Raw genomic sequence first — 15,321 nt, forward strand, 5'->3', positions numbered from 1 at the left:
CTAAGGGTTTCGTCCCTGGACTAGATAGACAGGCTCAGGGGGTAAACTCTGACCTGGTTGGGGGGGCCGTTAGTGTGCTCACCCCCGAGTGAAACTTCTGGTGGCTTCTCCCGAGGTGGGGAGACGCATGACTCTGGAAGTGGGGTTCAGGGTGGGGGAAGCCCGCCCAGGACCCCGGTGCAACCCAAGGGTGTGTCCCTAGGTTGGGTGGTCTGTCGCCAGGTAGTGATCCTGGGCTGGCGAGAGAGTTGTGCAGGGCTGCTGTACCCAGCACCCTGGCAAGTGTGGATTCTGGTGATACCCCTCCTAGGAGAGGAGGGCGGGATCCTAGACAGAGGGGTAGAGGGAGGAGAGCCAAGCCTCTAGCCCCTGTAGAACCTATCAGTGTGGACCCTAGATTGGTGGATCAGTGGCAGGGTAGAGCCCCTGAACTGATTGGAAGTGGAGTGGAGACAGGTTGCTTTGCACCTGGGGCTACCGGCCCCCACTCGTTATGGTTTCAGAGACCAGAGGCTCCTAGATGGCCTGGGGCCTGGTTCTGGCCATTGGCAGCTAGAGAATCCCCGTTGGTAGGTCTAGGCTGCTTGGGAAGCATTGACAGAGAGATCCAAGTGGAGTCAGGAAGGCGTAGAACTGGAACATGCCCCTGCTGTTGTGGGCCTGAGTCCTTGTTCTATCGCCCCAATCAGGGAAGTACATCAAGGTATTGATTGTTCTCCCCTGACTTTTGGCTGGTAGGAGGTTGTGTTGGACTTTTTGCCTTACGCAGGTTCATCCCCAGTCTTTTTGCCTCCTTCCTCCTGGTTTTTCTGACCTCTCGCTGTTGGCTCTAGGACTCTGAGCACTTTATCACTGCTGACCAGTGCTAAAGTGCAGGTGCTCTCCCATCTAAAGTTGATATGATTGGCTTATACCTAATTGGCAAATTTAATTTATCTATAAGTCCCTTGTACAGTGGTATCTCTATACCCAGGGCATGTAAATTAAATACTACTAGTGGGCCTACAGTGCTACTTGCGCCACCCACTGAAGTAGACTTTCAAACCTGTCTCAGGCCTGCTCGCGCAGGGCCTGTGTGCACAGTTTTCTGCCACAGGGACCTGGCATCTAAACTTACTTGGCAGGCCCAGAACTCCCCTTTTACTACATGTAAGTCACCCCTAAGGTACGCCCTAGCTAGCCCTATGGGCAGGGTGCCATGTATGTAGAAAGGCATGACATGTGCCATATTGCATGGCCTGTCCTGGTAGTGACAAACAGCCTAACTTGGTGTCTCACTGCTGTGAGTGCTGCCTTCTCATAGGATTGCATTAGAAATGCCCTGCCTTATGTGTAAAGGGTATTGTCTGAATTATGAGGGGTAGCGTAGGTGTGTTTGGTATGGTTGTGATGGTGATAATAAATACTGCTTAATGGCGTGGGTGTATTTTTTATTACTATCACAGAAATGCCACTTCTAGAAAGTGCGGATTTATCTGTACTTATGACTCTGGTGTTTTGCAGCTTGACTCCAATCCACGTCTGGGCAGAGTGACAGTTGGGGCTTTGTGCATACTTTTCAGACAGCCTGTACACAGGGAGGGTGGAGGTATCACAGAGGTGCATCTGCATACTGAATAGTCTTCCTGGGCTGAGAGAAGGGAGAGGCGGGGGACACCTACATTTGTAAAGGCTGTGCCCTGGCCTCACACAATAGGGTCACTAACCCCCCACTGATGTTTGGAGCCTGTGCTGAAAGGAGAGAGGGGGCACTCCCAGAACCAGTTGTAACTGGCTGGAACCTCCTCTCCCTACCATTGTAAAACACTGTAAGAACTGACTGTAAGTACAGGGGAATTTTCCCCACAATTTGGAGACTCTTGAAATCATCTTGGAACTGGACACCAAAGGCTGAAAGGACTCACCAGGAACCGCCATTGACTGCTGCTGCTGTGCTGACCTGTGACCTGTCTGGTCACTGTGAAGGACTTGCCACTTGCTGCCTTTCCCTTGTGCTGGCCTGTAGCTGGGCCCTCCACCTGAGGACCTTGTCTTAAGATTCTGCTCCCCAGGAGCAGGGTGCTGTGGCCCCTGACCCCTGCATCCATTTCTTCACGAGGGGTGCTTCTCCGTGTTTGCGGCTGCCATAGCGCTGATTGCAGTGTGCTTATGGAGCCTTGGGAGCTCGTAGGCTCCTTGCTGCATTGTGCCCCTTTAAATAAGATCACCGCAGCGGCCCGGGAAGCTGGAAGAACACTCGCGCACCGCATCGGGTGCAGGCGAGTGTCTGCTCGGGCCCCAGGAGGGGTCTGATCTTCTTGTGGCTTCATGGCAGGACCAGGGGAAGGCGCGGGGAGTGCCCCCTTCCCCCTGGCCTCTGCGTTAGGAGCAGGACGCTCCTTTTCTGCTGTTAGGTAAAATGGGCATTATTGTGGGCCCCCCCCTTGGTGGAGGGGCAAGTGGAGGCCCGGGGGGGCCCGCAGAGATTGCGGTTCCCAGGAGGGGCCTGTCATTAAACCGGAGGGGGTGTGTGGTGCCCCCCTCCTGCCCTAAGTTGTTTTTGATGGCTTTGGCCCCCCTCGTGAGGGCCGGTTGATGCCCTGGGGGGCCCACAGTAATCACGGTCCCCAGAGGGGCATGTCTATAAAAGAGAGGAGGTGCATGTTGCCCTCCTCTGACCCCAGAGTATAAGGGAGGCCCCCGTTTTGCGCATAGGAGCACCGGGGGCCCCATTTTTCGCCTTCTAGGCACTGGAGGTGCCTTCATCCAACCAGGTACTGTTTAAAGGACCACTATAGTTGCAATCCAAAGTTCTTTCTACAGACTTTTGTTTGATTCATATATTACCTACCTGTGTTTGATGTTTTTACATATGTGTATGCAAATGTTCCTTTTATGGACATGCTTGCTAATATGTTTTTCTAACTTGCCATATGTTTTCTAATGTTCCTACTATGGGCATTTTATGATATTCTTAAGACAAGTGCTGTGATGTAATAACGTGTTTTCCTGACTACTGCTTATGTTGCAGAATACTGAGTAACCTGTGTGTTATGTGTGACTACTGCTAGGTTGCAGAGTAACTAATGTGTAATGTTCTGACAACTGCTAAGGTAGCAGGATAGTACTGATATGTGATGTTTGGTCTGATAATTGCCTTGTGTACAATACGGTATATTTTGATATAATCTGGTGTTGTGTTTCCTTTGTGGTGGGGATATTGCGTCACATGTGTTGTGTGTGTTGTGCAAACGCTTTACACATTGCCTCCAGGTTAAGCCTGACTGCTCATGCCAAACTTCCAAGGGGGTGAGCAGGGGTTATCTTGGACGTGTAACTCCCTTGCCCTGACTAGAGTGGGTAAGTTCTGCCTGGCTGAGGTGCATACCCTAGCCAACCAGAAACCCCATTTCTAACACACAAGATTTGAAGTAAATACATAAAATGCAAGGTACTCCACACAGGTAAGTAAGGAACTTTGAATTAAAGCAGTAGTACACACAGTATAGGTTAAAATGGCAATAAGCTATTTTAAAAGTTGACACTTCAAAAGTCAGCAGTTCCTGGGGGAGGTAAGTATGGTTAGGTTTTGCAGGTAAGTGAAACACTTACACAGTCAGTCTCCTGGGCATAGGCAGCCCACCATTGGGGGTTCACGGCAACCTCAAAGTCACCACACCATCAACACAGGGCGGGTCAGTTGCAGAGGTCAAAGGAGGGCCCAAAACACATAGGCGTCTATGGGGAACAGGGATGCTCCGGTTCCGGTCTGCTGGCAGGTAAGTACCTGCGTTCTCGGGGAGCAGACCAGGGGGTTTTGTAGAGCACTGAGGAGGACACAAACAGGCACACAAAACACACTCTCAGTGGCATGGGGGGCTGGGTGCAGTGTGCAAAGTTTGCTATAGGAAGCAATGGAAGTACCTGGGGGTCACTTAGGTGATGCAGGCAGGGCACACGGGGGCTTCTCGGGCCGGCCACTGACTGGGCTACAAAGAGGGCTGCCTGCTGGTCACTCCTGCACTGGAGGTTGGTTCCTTTCGGTCCTGGGGGCTGCGGATGCAGTGCTTGGTCCAGGCGTCGGGTTCTCTGTTACCAGACAGTCGCGGTCAGGGGTAGTCTCTGGATCATCTCTGCAGGCATCGCTGTAGGGAGACAGGGGGGTCGACTCAGGTTACTCACGTCGTCACAATCGCCTGGGAGTTCTCTCTGCAGTGTTTGTTCTCTGGAGCTCGAGCCAGGGGCGTCTGGCGCAAAGTGTGAAGTCTCACGCTTCCGCCGGGAAGAGTGAGTTCTTTAAAGTTGCTTCTTTGTTGCCAAGATGTTGCTGTTGGTAATCAGTGCCACTGTTCTCAGGAGCTTCTTGATCCTTCGGTTTCAGGGCAGTCCTCTGAGTCCTCCGAGGTCACGGGTCCCTGTCGGATGCGTCGCTGTGCAGGTTCTTTGAGTCTGGGGACAGGCGAGTAGGGCTTGGGCCAAGTCAGTTGTCGTCTCTGCAGGGCTTTCAGGTCAGCAGTCCTTCTTCTTTGTGTAGGTTGCAGGAATCTGATTTCCTGGGTTCTGGGTTGCTCCTAAATACTAAATTTAGGGGTGTGTTTAGGTTTAGGGGGGCAGTAGCCAATGGCCCATGAGGGGAGGGGTGCATATCCCTAATCTTATTCGGGGAATCCTCCAATCTCAAGATGAAGGATTTCTAAAGGCAGGGGTCACCTCAGCTCAGGACACCTTAGGGGCTGCCCTGACTGGTGGGTGACTCCTCCTTGTTTTTCTCATCATCCTCTCCTGCCTTGCTGCCAAAAGTGGGGGCAGTGGCCAGAGGGGCAGGCGGATGCCCTGGGGTGCTGTAACAAAAGGCATGAGCCTTGAGAAGCACCTCCACGCAGTGCAGGCTTTGTTCCTGGCCACAGAGTGACAAAGGCACTCTCCCCATGTGGCCAGAAACTTGTCTGGTTGTGGCAGGCTGGCAGAAACTGGACAGCCTGGCACTAGGAGTCAGACTGGTATTCAGAGGGCATCTCTAAGATGCTCTCTGGGTGTATTTTACAATAAATCCCACACTGGCATCAGTGTGCATTTATTGTGCTGAGAAGTTTGATAACAATCTTCCCAGAATTCAGAGTAGCCATTATCAAACTATGGAGTTCGTGTTTGAAAAACTCCCAGACCATATAATCTTTATGGCTACCCTGCACTTTCAATGTCTAAGGTTTTGCTTAGACACTGTAGGGGCATAGTGCTAATGCACATATGCCCTCACCTGTGGTATAGTGCACCCTGCCTTAGGGCTGTAGGGCCTGCTAGAGGGGTGACTTACCTATGCCATAGGAAGTGAGGGGTGGGCATGACACTCTGAGTGGAGTGCCATGTCGACTTAGTCTTTTTCTCCCCACCAGCACACACAAGCTGTGAGGCAGTGTGAATGTGCTGAGTGAGGGGTCCCCATGGTGGCATAAGACATGTTGCAGCCTTTAGAGACCTTCCCTGGCATTAAGGCCCTTGGTACCAGGGGTACCATGTACAAGGGACTCATCTGTGTGCCAGGACTGTGCCAATTGTGGGAACAAAGGTACAGTTTAGGGAAAGAACACTGGTGCTGGGGCCTGGTTAGCAGGGTCCCAGCACACTTTCAAACATAACTGGCATCAACATAAGGCAAAAATTCAGGGGGTAACCATGCCAAGGAAAGCATTTCCTTACAGTAGTAGTCCCTCCACTTCAGTAATAATGATGGCTAGGATGCTGGCAAAACCTGCTCACAGCTTAACAGGTCATAATTGCTCCATAACTGCAGCCACAGTTTGGAAGGTCCTGATGAAGGCCCACCGTGATGAGGCGCCCAGCCCAAATGGCATACCGCAAGCCATATATAAGTAGGAAGTAGATTTCTGGTCTGTAGCGTTAAGCTGTTTGCATCAGGAAATCACACTGAGTGTCTCCGTACCAGAAAGTTGGAGAGATTCAATAATGAATCCTACTTATAAGGGCGGAGATAGAACAAATCCTGCACATTATAGGCCTATAGCCCTTCTTGATTCAGAAGCCAAGAATTATGCTTCTCTTCTTCTGGCCGACTTAATAGACTGGACCACTCAGCACAATATCATAACACCAAATCAAGCAAGTTTTAAAAAGGAAGCAGGTACACCAACAAATATACTTGTGACTGCATTTTTGGTGGAGAAGAGCAAGCATCTACAGAGAAAATTATATCCTGCTTTCATGGACTTCAAAGCCACCTTTGATTGTGTAGATAGGCAACTGCTCTGGATCAAGCTAAAGTTGTGGGATCTGCCTGATCCACTGCTGAAGGCAATCATTTTGTTATACACAAGTACATGGGAGTTAGACCTGACAGCCTTGGAGTGGTCATCCCCCAACTTTTTGCCTGCCTCCCTCCACTTTTCTGACAGTTTTTTCTGGTTTTAGCCCTGTGTGCACTTTACCACTGCTAACCAGTGCTAAAGTGCATATGCTCTCTCCCTTAAACATTGTAACATTAATTAATTCCCAACTGGTTTACTTGTAAGTCCCTAGTACAGTGCACTACATGTGACCATGGCCTGTAAAGTAAATGCTGCTAGTGGGCCTGCAGCACTGATTGTACCAACCACATAAGAGCCCCTTAACCATGTCTCAGGCCTGCCATTGCAATGCCTGTGTGTGCAGTTTCACTGCCACTTTGACTTGGCATTTAAAAGTACTTGCCAAGCCTTAACCTTTCCTTTTTTTTGCATATAAGGTAAGCCCTAGGTAACCCATAGGGCAGGGTGCTAGGTAGGTAAAAGGCAGGACAGGTACATGTGTGTTTTATATGTGCTAGTAGTGTAAAACTCCTAAATTTGTTTTCCTCTACTGTGAGGCCTGCTCCTTTCATAGGTTAGCGTTGGGGCTACCCTCACACACTGTTTGAGTGGTAGGTTCTGGTCTGAAAGAATAACCAGGTCATATGGAGTATGGCCAGAATGGTAATAGAAACTCCTGCTTATTGGTGAGGTTAGATTTAATATTACTATTCTAGAAATGCCACTTTTAGAAAGTGAGCATTTCTCTGCACTTAAAATCCATCTGTGCCTTACAGCCTGTCTCCAATCCTTGTGCATTTCACCCACACAACCACAAACACAGGATACTAAGTCAAACCTGCATTCATATACAAACTGAATGGATCTTCCTGGGCTTGAAGGGTGAATGGCCTGACAATTACATTTCAAAGGAGAGTCGCCCGCCCTCACACAGTGGACTGCCAAACCCCCTACTGGGACCCTGGCAGACAGGGTTGTACTGAAAGGGTACCTTGTGCACTTCAAAACCACTCTTTGAAGTCTCCCCCACTTCAAAGGCATCTTCGGGTATATAAACTGGGTCTCTGACCCCACCCACTCAGAAACTTCTGGAACAGAACCTGCAATCTGTCAACTACCTGGCTGCCCAAAGGACTCACCTGGACTGTTTTGCAGTAAAGGACTGCTGCCCTGCTGTCCTCTGACTTTGCTGAGATGTGCTCTCCAAGTGCTTGGATTGAGCTTGCCTCCTGTTTCTTGAAGTCTCAGGGCCAAAAAGATTTCACCTCTTGAGGATATTCCTTGTGCGCCAAAAATCGACACACAGCCTGCCGGAAATGACGCACAGCCATCTTGCGATGAGAATTTCCACACAGCCAACCCAGAATGACACAGCCCAACTTCCTGGGTGAAGAATCGACTTGGCGCCTGCCTTGTGACAGAAGATTCGTCGCACAGCCCTACCGGATATGTAGCCTGACTTCCTGAGTGAAGGATCAATGCAGCGCCTGCTGTTTGACAGAAAATTCAACGCATCACCATACCAGATCGATGCAATGCCTGTGACTTCTTCCCGCATGCCCAAGATTTACCCTATCATCCCTGGGCGTCAAAAGACTCCTGCATTGCAGTGAGGAACCAAGCCTGCATGCCATGAATTGACGCAAAGTACCTTGCAGTGTGGAAAGAAATGACTCACTGGTTGTGCCGCACCAGAAAATCCGATGCACATCTCTTCCTCTGTGGTCTCCGTTGGTGACAATTTTGACTCAAACCAGGTACTTTGTGCTAACAAGAGACAACTGTTGATTTCTAAGATTTAAGACTCTTTTTAATCTTGCAAAAGTGATATTTCAACTTGTACCTATTGATTCTTTATCATTTTGACCTTAATTTAACCAGATAAATATCTTATATTTCTCTGAACCTGTGTGGTGTATATTTGTAGTGTTTTCATTGTGTTAATGTATGATTATTGCACAAATACTTTACACATTGCCTTCTAAGTTAAACCTGATTGCTCAGTGCCAAGCAACCACAGGGTGGGCACAGGATAATTTGGACTGTGTGACTTACCCTGACTAGGACTGTGGTCCCTATTTGGACAAAGGTGAATACAACTAGAGACCCCATTTCTAACAATGAGTGCAAGTCAAAATAGGAGATGGGTCAAGACTGACAAGGAAAATTCGCACTTAGTTGGGTTTGAAGCAAGGTTTCATGCCTGCTCCTCATTTATTTAACCTGTTTAAGGGTGGCCTCTCCTCGGTCTTAGACAATGGGAATCGTCACCCACTGTCTCTGGATATCATCAGACTAACTCATTTATTATATGTGGATGACCTTGTACTGTTCAGCCACAGGAAGGTGGGCCTACAACGTTCTTTAAACACACTGGCTGATTATGTAAATTCCAAGCAGCAGGAGATAAAGGTTGCTAAATCCAAAACCATGCTGATTGTGTTCAGTCGTCCATCTCTAACTAGACTGTTTCTAAGTAGTACAACATTGGACATGGTCTCAGAAAATAAATACCAAGGCATATACTTGGATACACGGGGTGCTTTTCTGCAACAGAAGCAATATACAGAGAAAAATGCCACAGCATTAACACACGCCTTTCCTGTTCTGGCTAAGCAGGTGCAGTGTCCTTCATATCTCCTGCTCCTGAAAGTCATTGCAGCTGAGCTGTTACCTTCTATTACATATGCCAGAGTGACGTGGTTTAGACGCACCACTTTGGGATCAAGTCCAATTTAACATTTTTAGGCATGTTTTCTCTCTCCCTCAAATTATATCTTCAGCGCAGCTTCGTTTGGAATTTGGTTTAATGCTGCAGGACTACGACAAGAAGGCCATTGCGACAAATACCTGGTATAAAATCAGCCGGGCAGAAGAATATCTCTTGAATAAAGCTCCTTGGTCAATACTTGAAAGATCAGCAGTCAGTGTATAACACATACTTACAGTCTCCTATTAACCAACTACATCTCCAAGACCTATGGAAGTCTGGCCCCTCGTGCGATTCCATTAAAAAGGGTGCTAACAGAGCTGCCAAATTACTGTCCTTCATAGAAACAAAAAACGAGGTTTAGCACTCGCTCCCACTCCCTGGTGACTATAAAATATTATTCACAAGTGGCCCCGCAAGTTATCTTGCCATCCCCTTTTCAGCGCAAATAAAGCAAAGGGTAATGTTGATATGCCTGAACATTATACCAACAACAGCAAATTTAATGTAATAGAGGCCCATCACGACAGGCCCATGCAGGCATTGTAACCAGCACAAGGAAGATCTTATTCTTATAGTCTGTATCTGCTTAACTTTGCTTAACCTTAGATCCAAGTTTCTGAAAAGATCTTTCAATGAGCAATTCATCCGGTCCTGTACGGCAGCTAGAACAGCCTCAACCCACATGATCCCCAGCTAAACTGTAAATTTGTTAGATTCTTCCAGAGAGTATTGGTGAAATGTAATTTTTCTCTGATAGCAACACTTATTTATTTTTTTGCAAAGTGGCTGTAATGTGTGGGATTCTACCGTAAGCAAATTCCTTTTAATAGGGGCAAGAAAACACAATTATATATCAGCAATAGTACACATAAACCTCCCCCCAGTCTGTAATGAACTGCTGCATAAGTAGTTGCTCTAGGGTCCACAACGTGACTGAGGTTTCATCTACCAGGTACAATTTGCATGCCCCTTTCTCAATTATGCCTGTAACTGAGGATTCATCGGCCAGGTACAATCTGCATAGGCCTTTCTCAATTATGTATATCCCTTGGTGATCCTGACGCTTTAGGTACTCCAGGTTACTGTATGTCGTTATGAAAATTTTAGGTCAGTCCTTTATTATAATAACTTTTACTAAATGTTTTAATTTGCATGTGTCCCATGCATTGCAGATAGCCTGCACTCGACTTTTTAGGCACTTTAGATGGATTGTTGGGTAAAATGTGCACGCGTCCACCTAATTGAATCTATCCTCTGACGTACGTGCAACAACGGGCACTTTAGGTTAATGTACCTCTTAACAAGTGGTTTAGCACAGATCCTACTTTTAGTATATATGTTTTTTCTTTGTAAATGTCTCATGTATTTGCATGGCTTTACAAGCATTTTATACGCACTTTAGATTATTGAAAGTTGTAATAAGTACCCAAGGTCAGTTGTTCCTCTGCAGCAATTAGTATATTATGTTTAATTTGTAATTGTCTTGTGCACTTTAGAGGGTAGGGTAAGTGTAATGTAATACTCTAATCGTAATTATTGTATCAATTAATGGGGGGAAAGGATTTGTGAAAAGGTGAGGGTTGTGTGACTGTTATGGTTTTAATTAACTGAAAGAATAAACACATTTGAAACCGATATATATATATATATACATACAGTATGGGCTAGTTATCTCCATCGCTTTGATATGTGAGGTTCATGTTTGCACTCTATAAATTGCTTAAATAAATAGCCATATTATTGGAACTCCTCAACACATGCTTGATCTTCAAAAACACATTCTGATAAAGACTTCAAATCACAGATTCCTCACCTTTTGATTATTACCCAGATGTCAGATTGGATCTAAAAACCTTTGAGCAGTACCTCTTCATACCAGTAGGTGGCACCATGCAACTTCGTGCTGACATCAGTTCCTTTCTTTCCGCACCACCACACGTGGATCAGGAGTTATCTCTTTCTCTTTGAGAAATCTTTTCTTCCCAAATACTTGGTGTGTAAAGGAAACGTCACCTCTCAAAATGACTTTTTTGAAACCTAGTTAGGACTAAAGCAAACGAATGTCTTTTGACAGATCCTCAACAGGTTTGCCCTTGGTGCCTGAGGTCAAGCCACAAGGTATTCATGGACTCCCTTTCAATGTGCCTGAAGGCTACACAAGACCACAGACAGAACACTATCACAAAGCACCAGAAGACTCTGCGATGAGATAGGTCCAAATCGAAAAGTGGATCCAAGTCCAGAAGTTAGAGGAGTTGTTCTTGAGGTCTGTTGTCGTCATGCTCTTAGTCTTGGGGTAAGGTGAAGAAAACAAAAATCTAAGTGGAACTTGACCCCTTCCTGCCCCTTTCATACTACTTAGAAGTTGCATGAGCATTACTATGCCTCTAGAGCTCACTACCAAAATTGATTAGCATTGGAGCCTACTCCTCAGTGTGTCCCAGCACAGCTAGAGTTTCTCAGGCCATCTGCTTCACTGAGGCAGAATGAACAGTTCCACAAGGCCATGCTCTGACTCTTGGGATCCTTACTGACTCCCTCTGGTGTGTCTGTGGGCTCCAAGGAGCCGAGAATCCCTCCTTCTGGAGTACCACCGGTGGGTTTGCCCTCTGCGCTAGTTGGACTCTCCAAATCTACAACAGGGCCTCCTCTGGCTCCTGTTCTGACCCTGGTCCTATGCCGGGTCCTGGAGCCGTGACACAGATTCTGACTCCATTAATGCCAAAGGATGAGATGCCCATTGTGCTCTCTGACTTAGAGCTGGTGTTGCTATGACCTTCACTGCGGCTGCGCTCAACTTCCATAGAGGTGCCATCATCTCTATTGGGCTTGTGGAAGGACTCATATGTTGCATTCCTTATTTGGCACAAATTTGAACAATGATTATGATGCAGGTAATGAAACTGAACAAACATGCCAAGAAGAACACTGGTAGGATGACCTTCAAGAAGCCAGTGCCTTTGACACTTTCTCTGAGTTAGAACTCCTTGCACCCTCTGTCCTGCCACATCAGTCACCCGAGTGACCCTACATTTTTGTTCCAGCACCCTTTCCCTGAAATCTTGCAGGTATTGGACCCACTTGAATACCTTTCCAACTACTCCTTTGATAGGGGATCCAAATGAGTGGAGACCTTTGGGAAAAGGGTATTTTCATCCATCAGCTTGGCCCTCAGGTTTGTGAATGCCAATTGCCTCCTGGTACACTATTCTCTATGCTCTTTGGGATGAAGTGACTCAAGTCCTCTCAGGTGTCCCAGAAGACCTCTGACCTCTCCTGACCCTGGCTGTACAGGAGGGATGAGTTGTGGCTAAGTTCACAATTTATTGTGGCTTGGACACCACCAATTCCATTGGGTAGGCCATTGTTACCAGTGTTGCCATCCAACACCTAGCTGTGGTCAACAGTTTTTTTTTTTATCTGATAACTTGCCTGTTTGGGGACAACACAGTTTCTGCTCTGGAGCAGTTTAAGGAGAGCCGGGGCTCAACATGCTCTCTGGGCTTATATGCACTGCATTGGCAGCTACATAATCCCTACCATTCCTTTAGCTACCGAGCATTCTCAATCCACAAAGGTATACTCTAGAGCCCCCTTCCTTCTGAGCTGGGCTCCATTGATAACCTATTAGAACACCTTTTTTTAGATTACTGTGCCCTTTACAAATGTTAATAATAATTTTCTGTCTCCAGCAGAGATACCTCATACCATCAGCCAATTCAGCCCCACAAAGGTGCCCAGCAGTTTTGGAGCCACAGCCACACCACCCCAACAGTCAGGGCTAGCATGCTTTTCACTTCCCTAATCCCCACAGCCTCACCTGCTCCTTTAGAGTTCCCTTAGTGGAGCACAACTAGCTGCTTTAGAGGCAGGATCTGACGACCCTTGCAAGGTTGACAGACCAGTGGATAGGTGGGTCCTGCAGGTACTTCAGAAAGGCACTCCTTTCCTTTCATTGCAACACAGCTGCAACGTCCACCAGGGATTAACAGCAGAACACCTCCCCATTTTAGAGAAGAAGTGCAAGCGCAGTTGGCCACGGGGGCTGTTGAGATGTTGCCTGCACCAGAAAGAGGTTGTGGTTGTTAGTCCTGCCACTTTCCAGTGCCTAAGAATGACTGAGGTCTCTGTCTTATTTTAGACCTGCACCTTCTCAACTCCTTCCCCCAGAAGGAAATATTAAAGATGCTCACAATGCCCCAGCTCTTGGATGCTCTGGAGAATGGATGGTGGTGTTAGATCCTGCAGGTTCCTATTTCCATGTACAGGTCCTGCAGGCCCGTCGGCACTACCTGCAGGCACATTGGAAAAATTCAAGATGCTCACACTGCCCAGGTCTTGACAGCCCTGGAGAATGGATGGGCCTAAAGGACATGAGTATTTTCATTTTGCTGTGCTCCTCTTTATCCCTCCAGTGCCCCTCGGATGTCCACAAAAGTGATAGTGGTTGTAGCAGCACACTTTCAGTGGTCAGGGGTCCCCGTCTTCTTCTACCTCGATGACTAGCTATTGAAGGCAGTCTCAACCCAGACACTTGTCACCCACCTCCAGACTACATAAAGACTTCTGGCATCTTTGGGTTCACTATTGAAGTGCCAAAGTCACACCTGACTCCTCTTCAGATGCTCACCTTCATCTGAGCTATTCTGGACGTGACTTGATATCTTGCCTTTCCCCTAGAAAGGAGAGTCCAGGCATTTTGGCTATGATCATGCTCCTTCAGCCTCTGTCCTGGATTCATTTATGCCAGACTCTGAGTCTGCTAGGACTTATGGCCTCCTTCATTGTGCTGGTCAGTCATGTCAGGTGGCATATGCGGACTCTGCAGTGGGACATTATGATCTGGAATCTCAAGGTTCCATCATCCTCCTTGACCACGATCAGATTTTGGTGGAGACTGTGAAAGACCCGTAATGGTGGTTACTGGACCGAAATTGTATCAGCGGCTGACCCCTTTTCATACACCATCCAAAGATGACCAATGAAACCCTTCTGGGTTAGGGCAGCCATCTTGGAGAGGGGGAGATTAGAGGTATCTGGCAGAGGCCCTACTCCAAATCAGCCTTCTGCAGCAGAGGGCCATCCACTTGGGGATGAAAGCCTGCCTTTAATCCATTAAAGAAGAGCTGATGTTGGTGCTTGTGGTCATCCCTATGTGGTATTGCAGCAGATAGAGCGGTGTGGTATACTAGACCCTGTGCCAGGTGGCGAAACCATTCTGGAAATGGCTGGACCATCAATAAATCTTTCTGGCTGTGAACCAGCTGGTAGGATCATTTGAATGCCAGGGTGGGTGAGTGCTACAGATGTGCCTGTATTGACACAAAGCAGTCTCTAACCTCCTGGAGTGCGTCTGGGGCCAGGGCACTGAAAGGCAGGGTCTTGTGCACTACAAAGACTTCTCTATGAAGTCTGTCTGCTTCAAAGGCAGAAATGGGTATAGGTAGTGTATAGGTAGAAACCAATCACCAGTACAATTTAGACAGAGAGCAATTGCACTTTAGCTTTGGTTAGTGTTGGACTTTTTTGCTTATGCAGGATCATCCCCAATCTTTTTGCCTCCTGCCTCCTATTTTTCTGACCTGTTGCTGTTGGCTTTTGAACTCTGAGCACTTTGCCACTCCTAACCAGTGCTAAAGTACATATGCTCTCTGTGTAAATTGTATGTAATTAGTTTATCCATGATTGGCATATTTGATTTACTAAGTAAGTCCCTAGTAAAGTGCTCTAGAGATGCCAGGGCCTGTAAATCAAATGCATAGTGGGCCTGCAGCACTGGTTGTGCCACCCACATAAGTAGCTCTGTAATCATGCCTCAGACCTGCCACTGCAGTGTCTGTGTGTGCAGTTTTAACTGTAAATTCGACTTGGCAAGTGCACACACTTGCTAGGCCTAAACCTTCCCTTTTCTTACATGTAAGGCACCCCTAAGGTAGGCCCTAGGTAGCCCCAAGGGCAGGGTGCAGTGTATGGTTAAGGTAGGACATATAGTAATGTGTTTTATATGTCCTGACAGTGAAATATTGCTAAATTCATTTTTCACTGTTGCAAGGCCTGTCCCTCCCATAAGTTAACATGGGGGCTACCTTTTAAATCTGATTAAAGTGTAGATTCCCTTTGGGAACGGATAGACTTGTTGAGTTTGGAGTCTCTGAGCTCATAATTTAAAAATACATCTTTTAGTAAAGTTGATTTTAAGATTGTGTGTTTGAAAATGCCACTTTTAGAAAGTGAGCTTTTTCTTGCTTATAGCATTTCTGTGACTCTGTCTGTGGATTCCCTGTCTGGGTCGGTTTGACAGTTGGGCTGGTTGCACCTCACACTAGA

The sequence above is a fragment of the Pleurodeles waltl genome, chromosome 2_1 (assembly GCF_031143425.1).
Source record: "Pleurodeles waltl isolate 20211129_DDA chromosome 2_1, aPleWal1.hap1.20221129, whole genome shotgun sequence".
In the NCBI taxonomy this organism is placed as follows: domain Eukaryota; kingdom Metazoa; phylum Chordata; class Amphibia; order Caudata; family Salamandridae; genus Pleurodeles; species Pleurodeles waltl.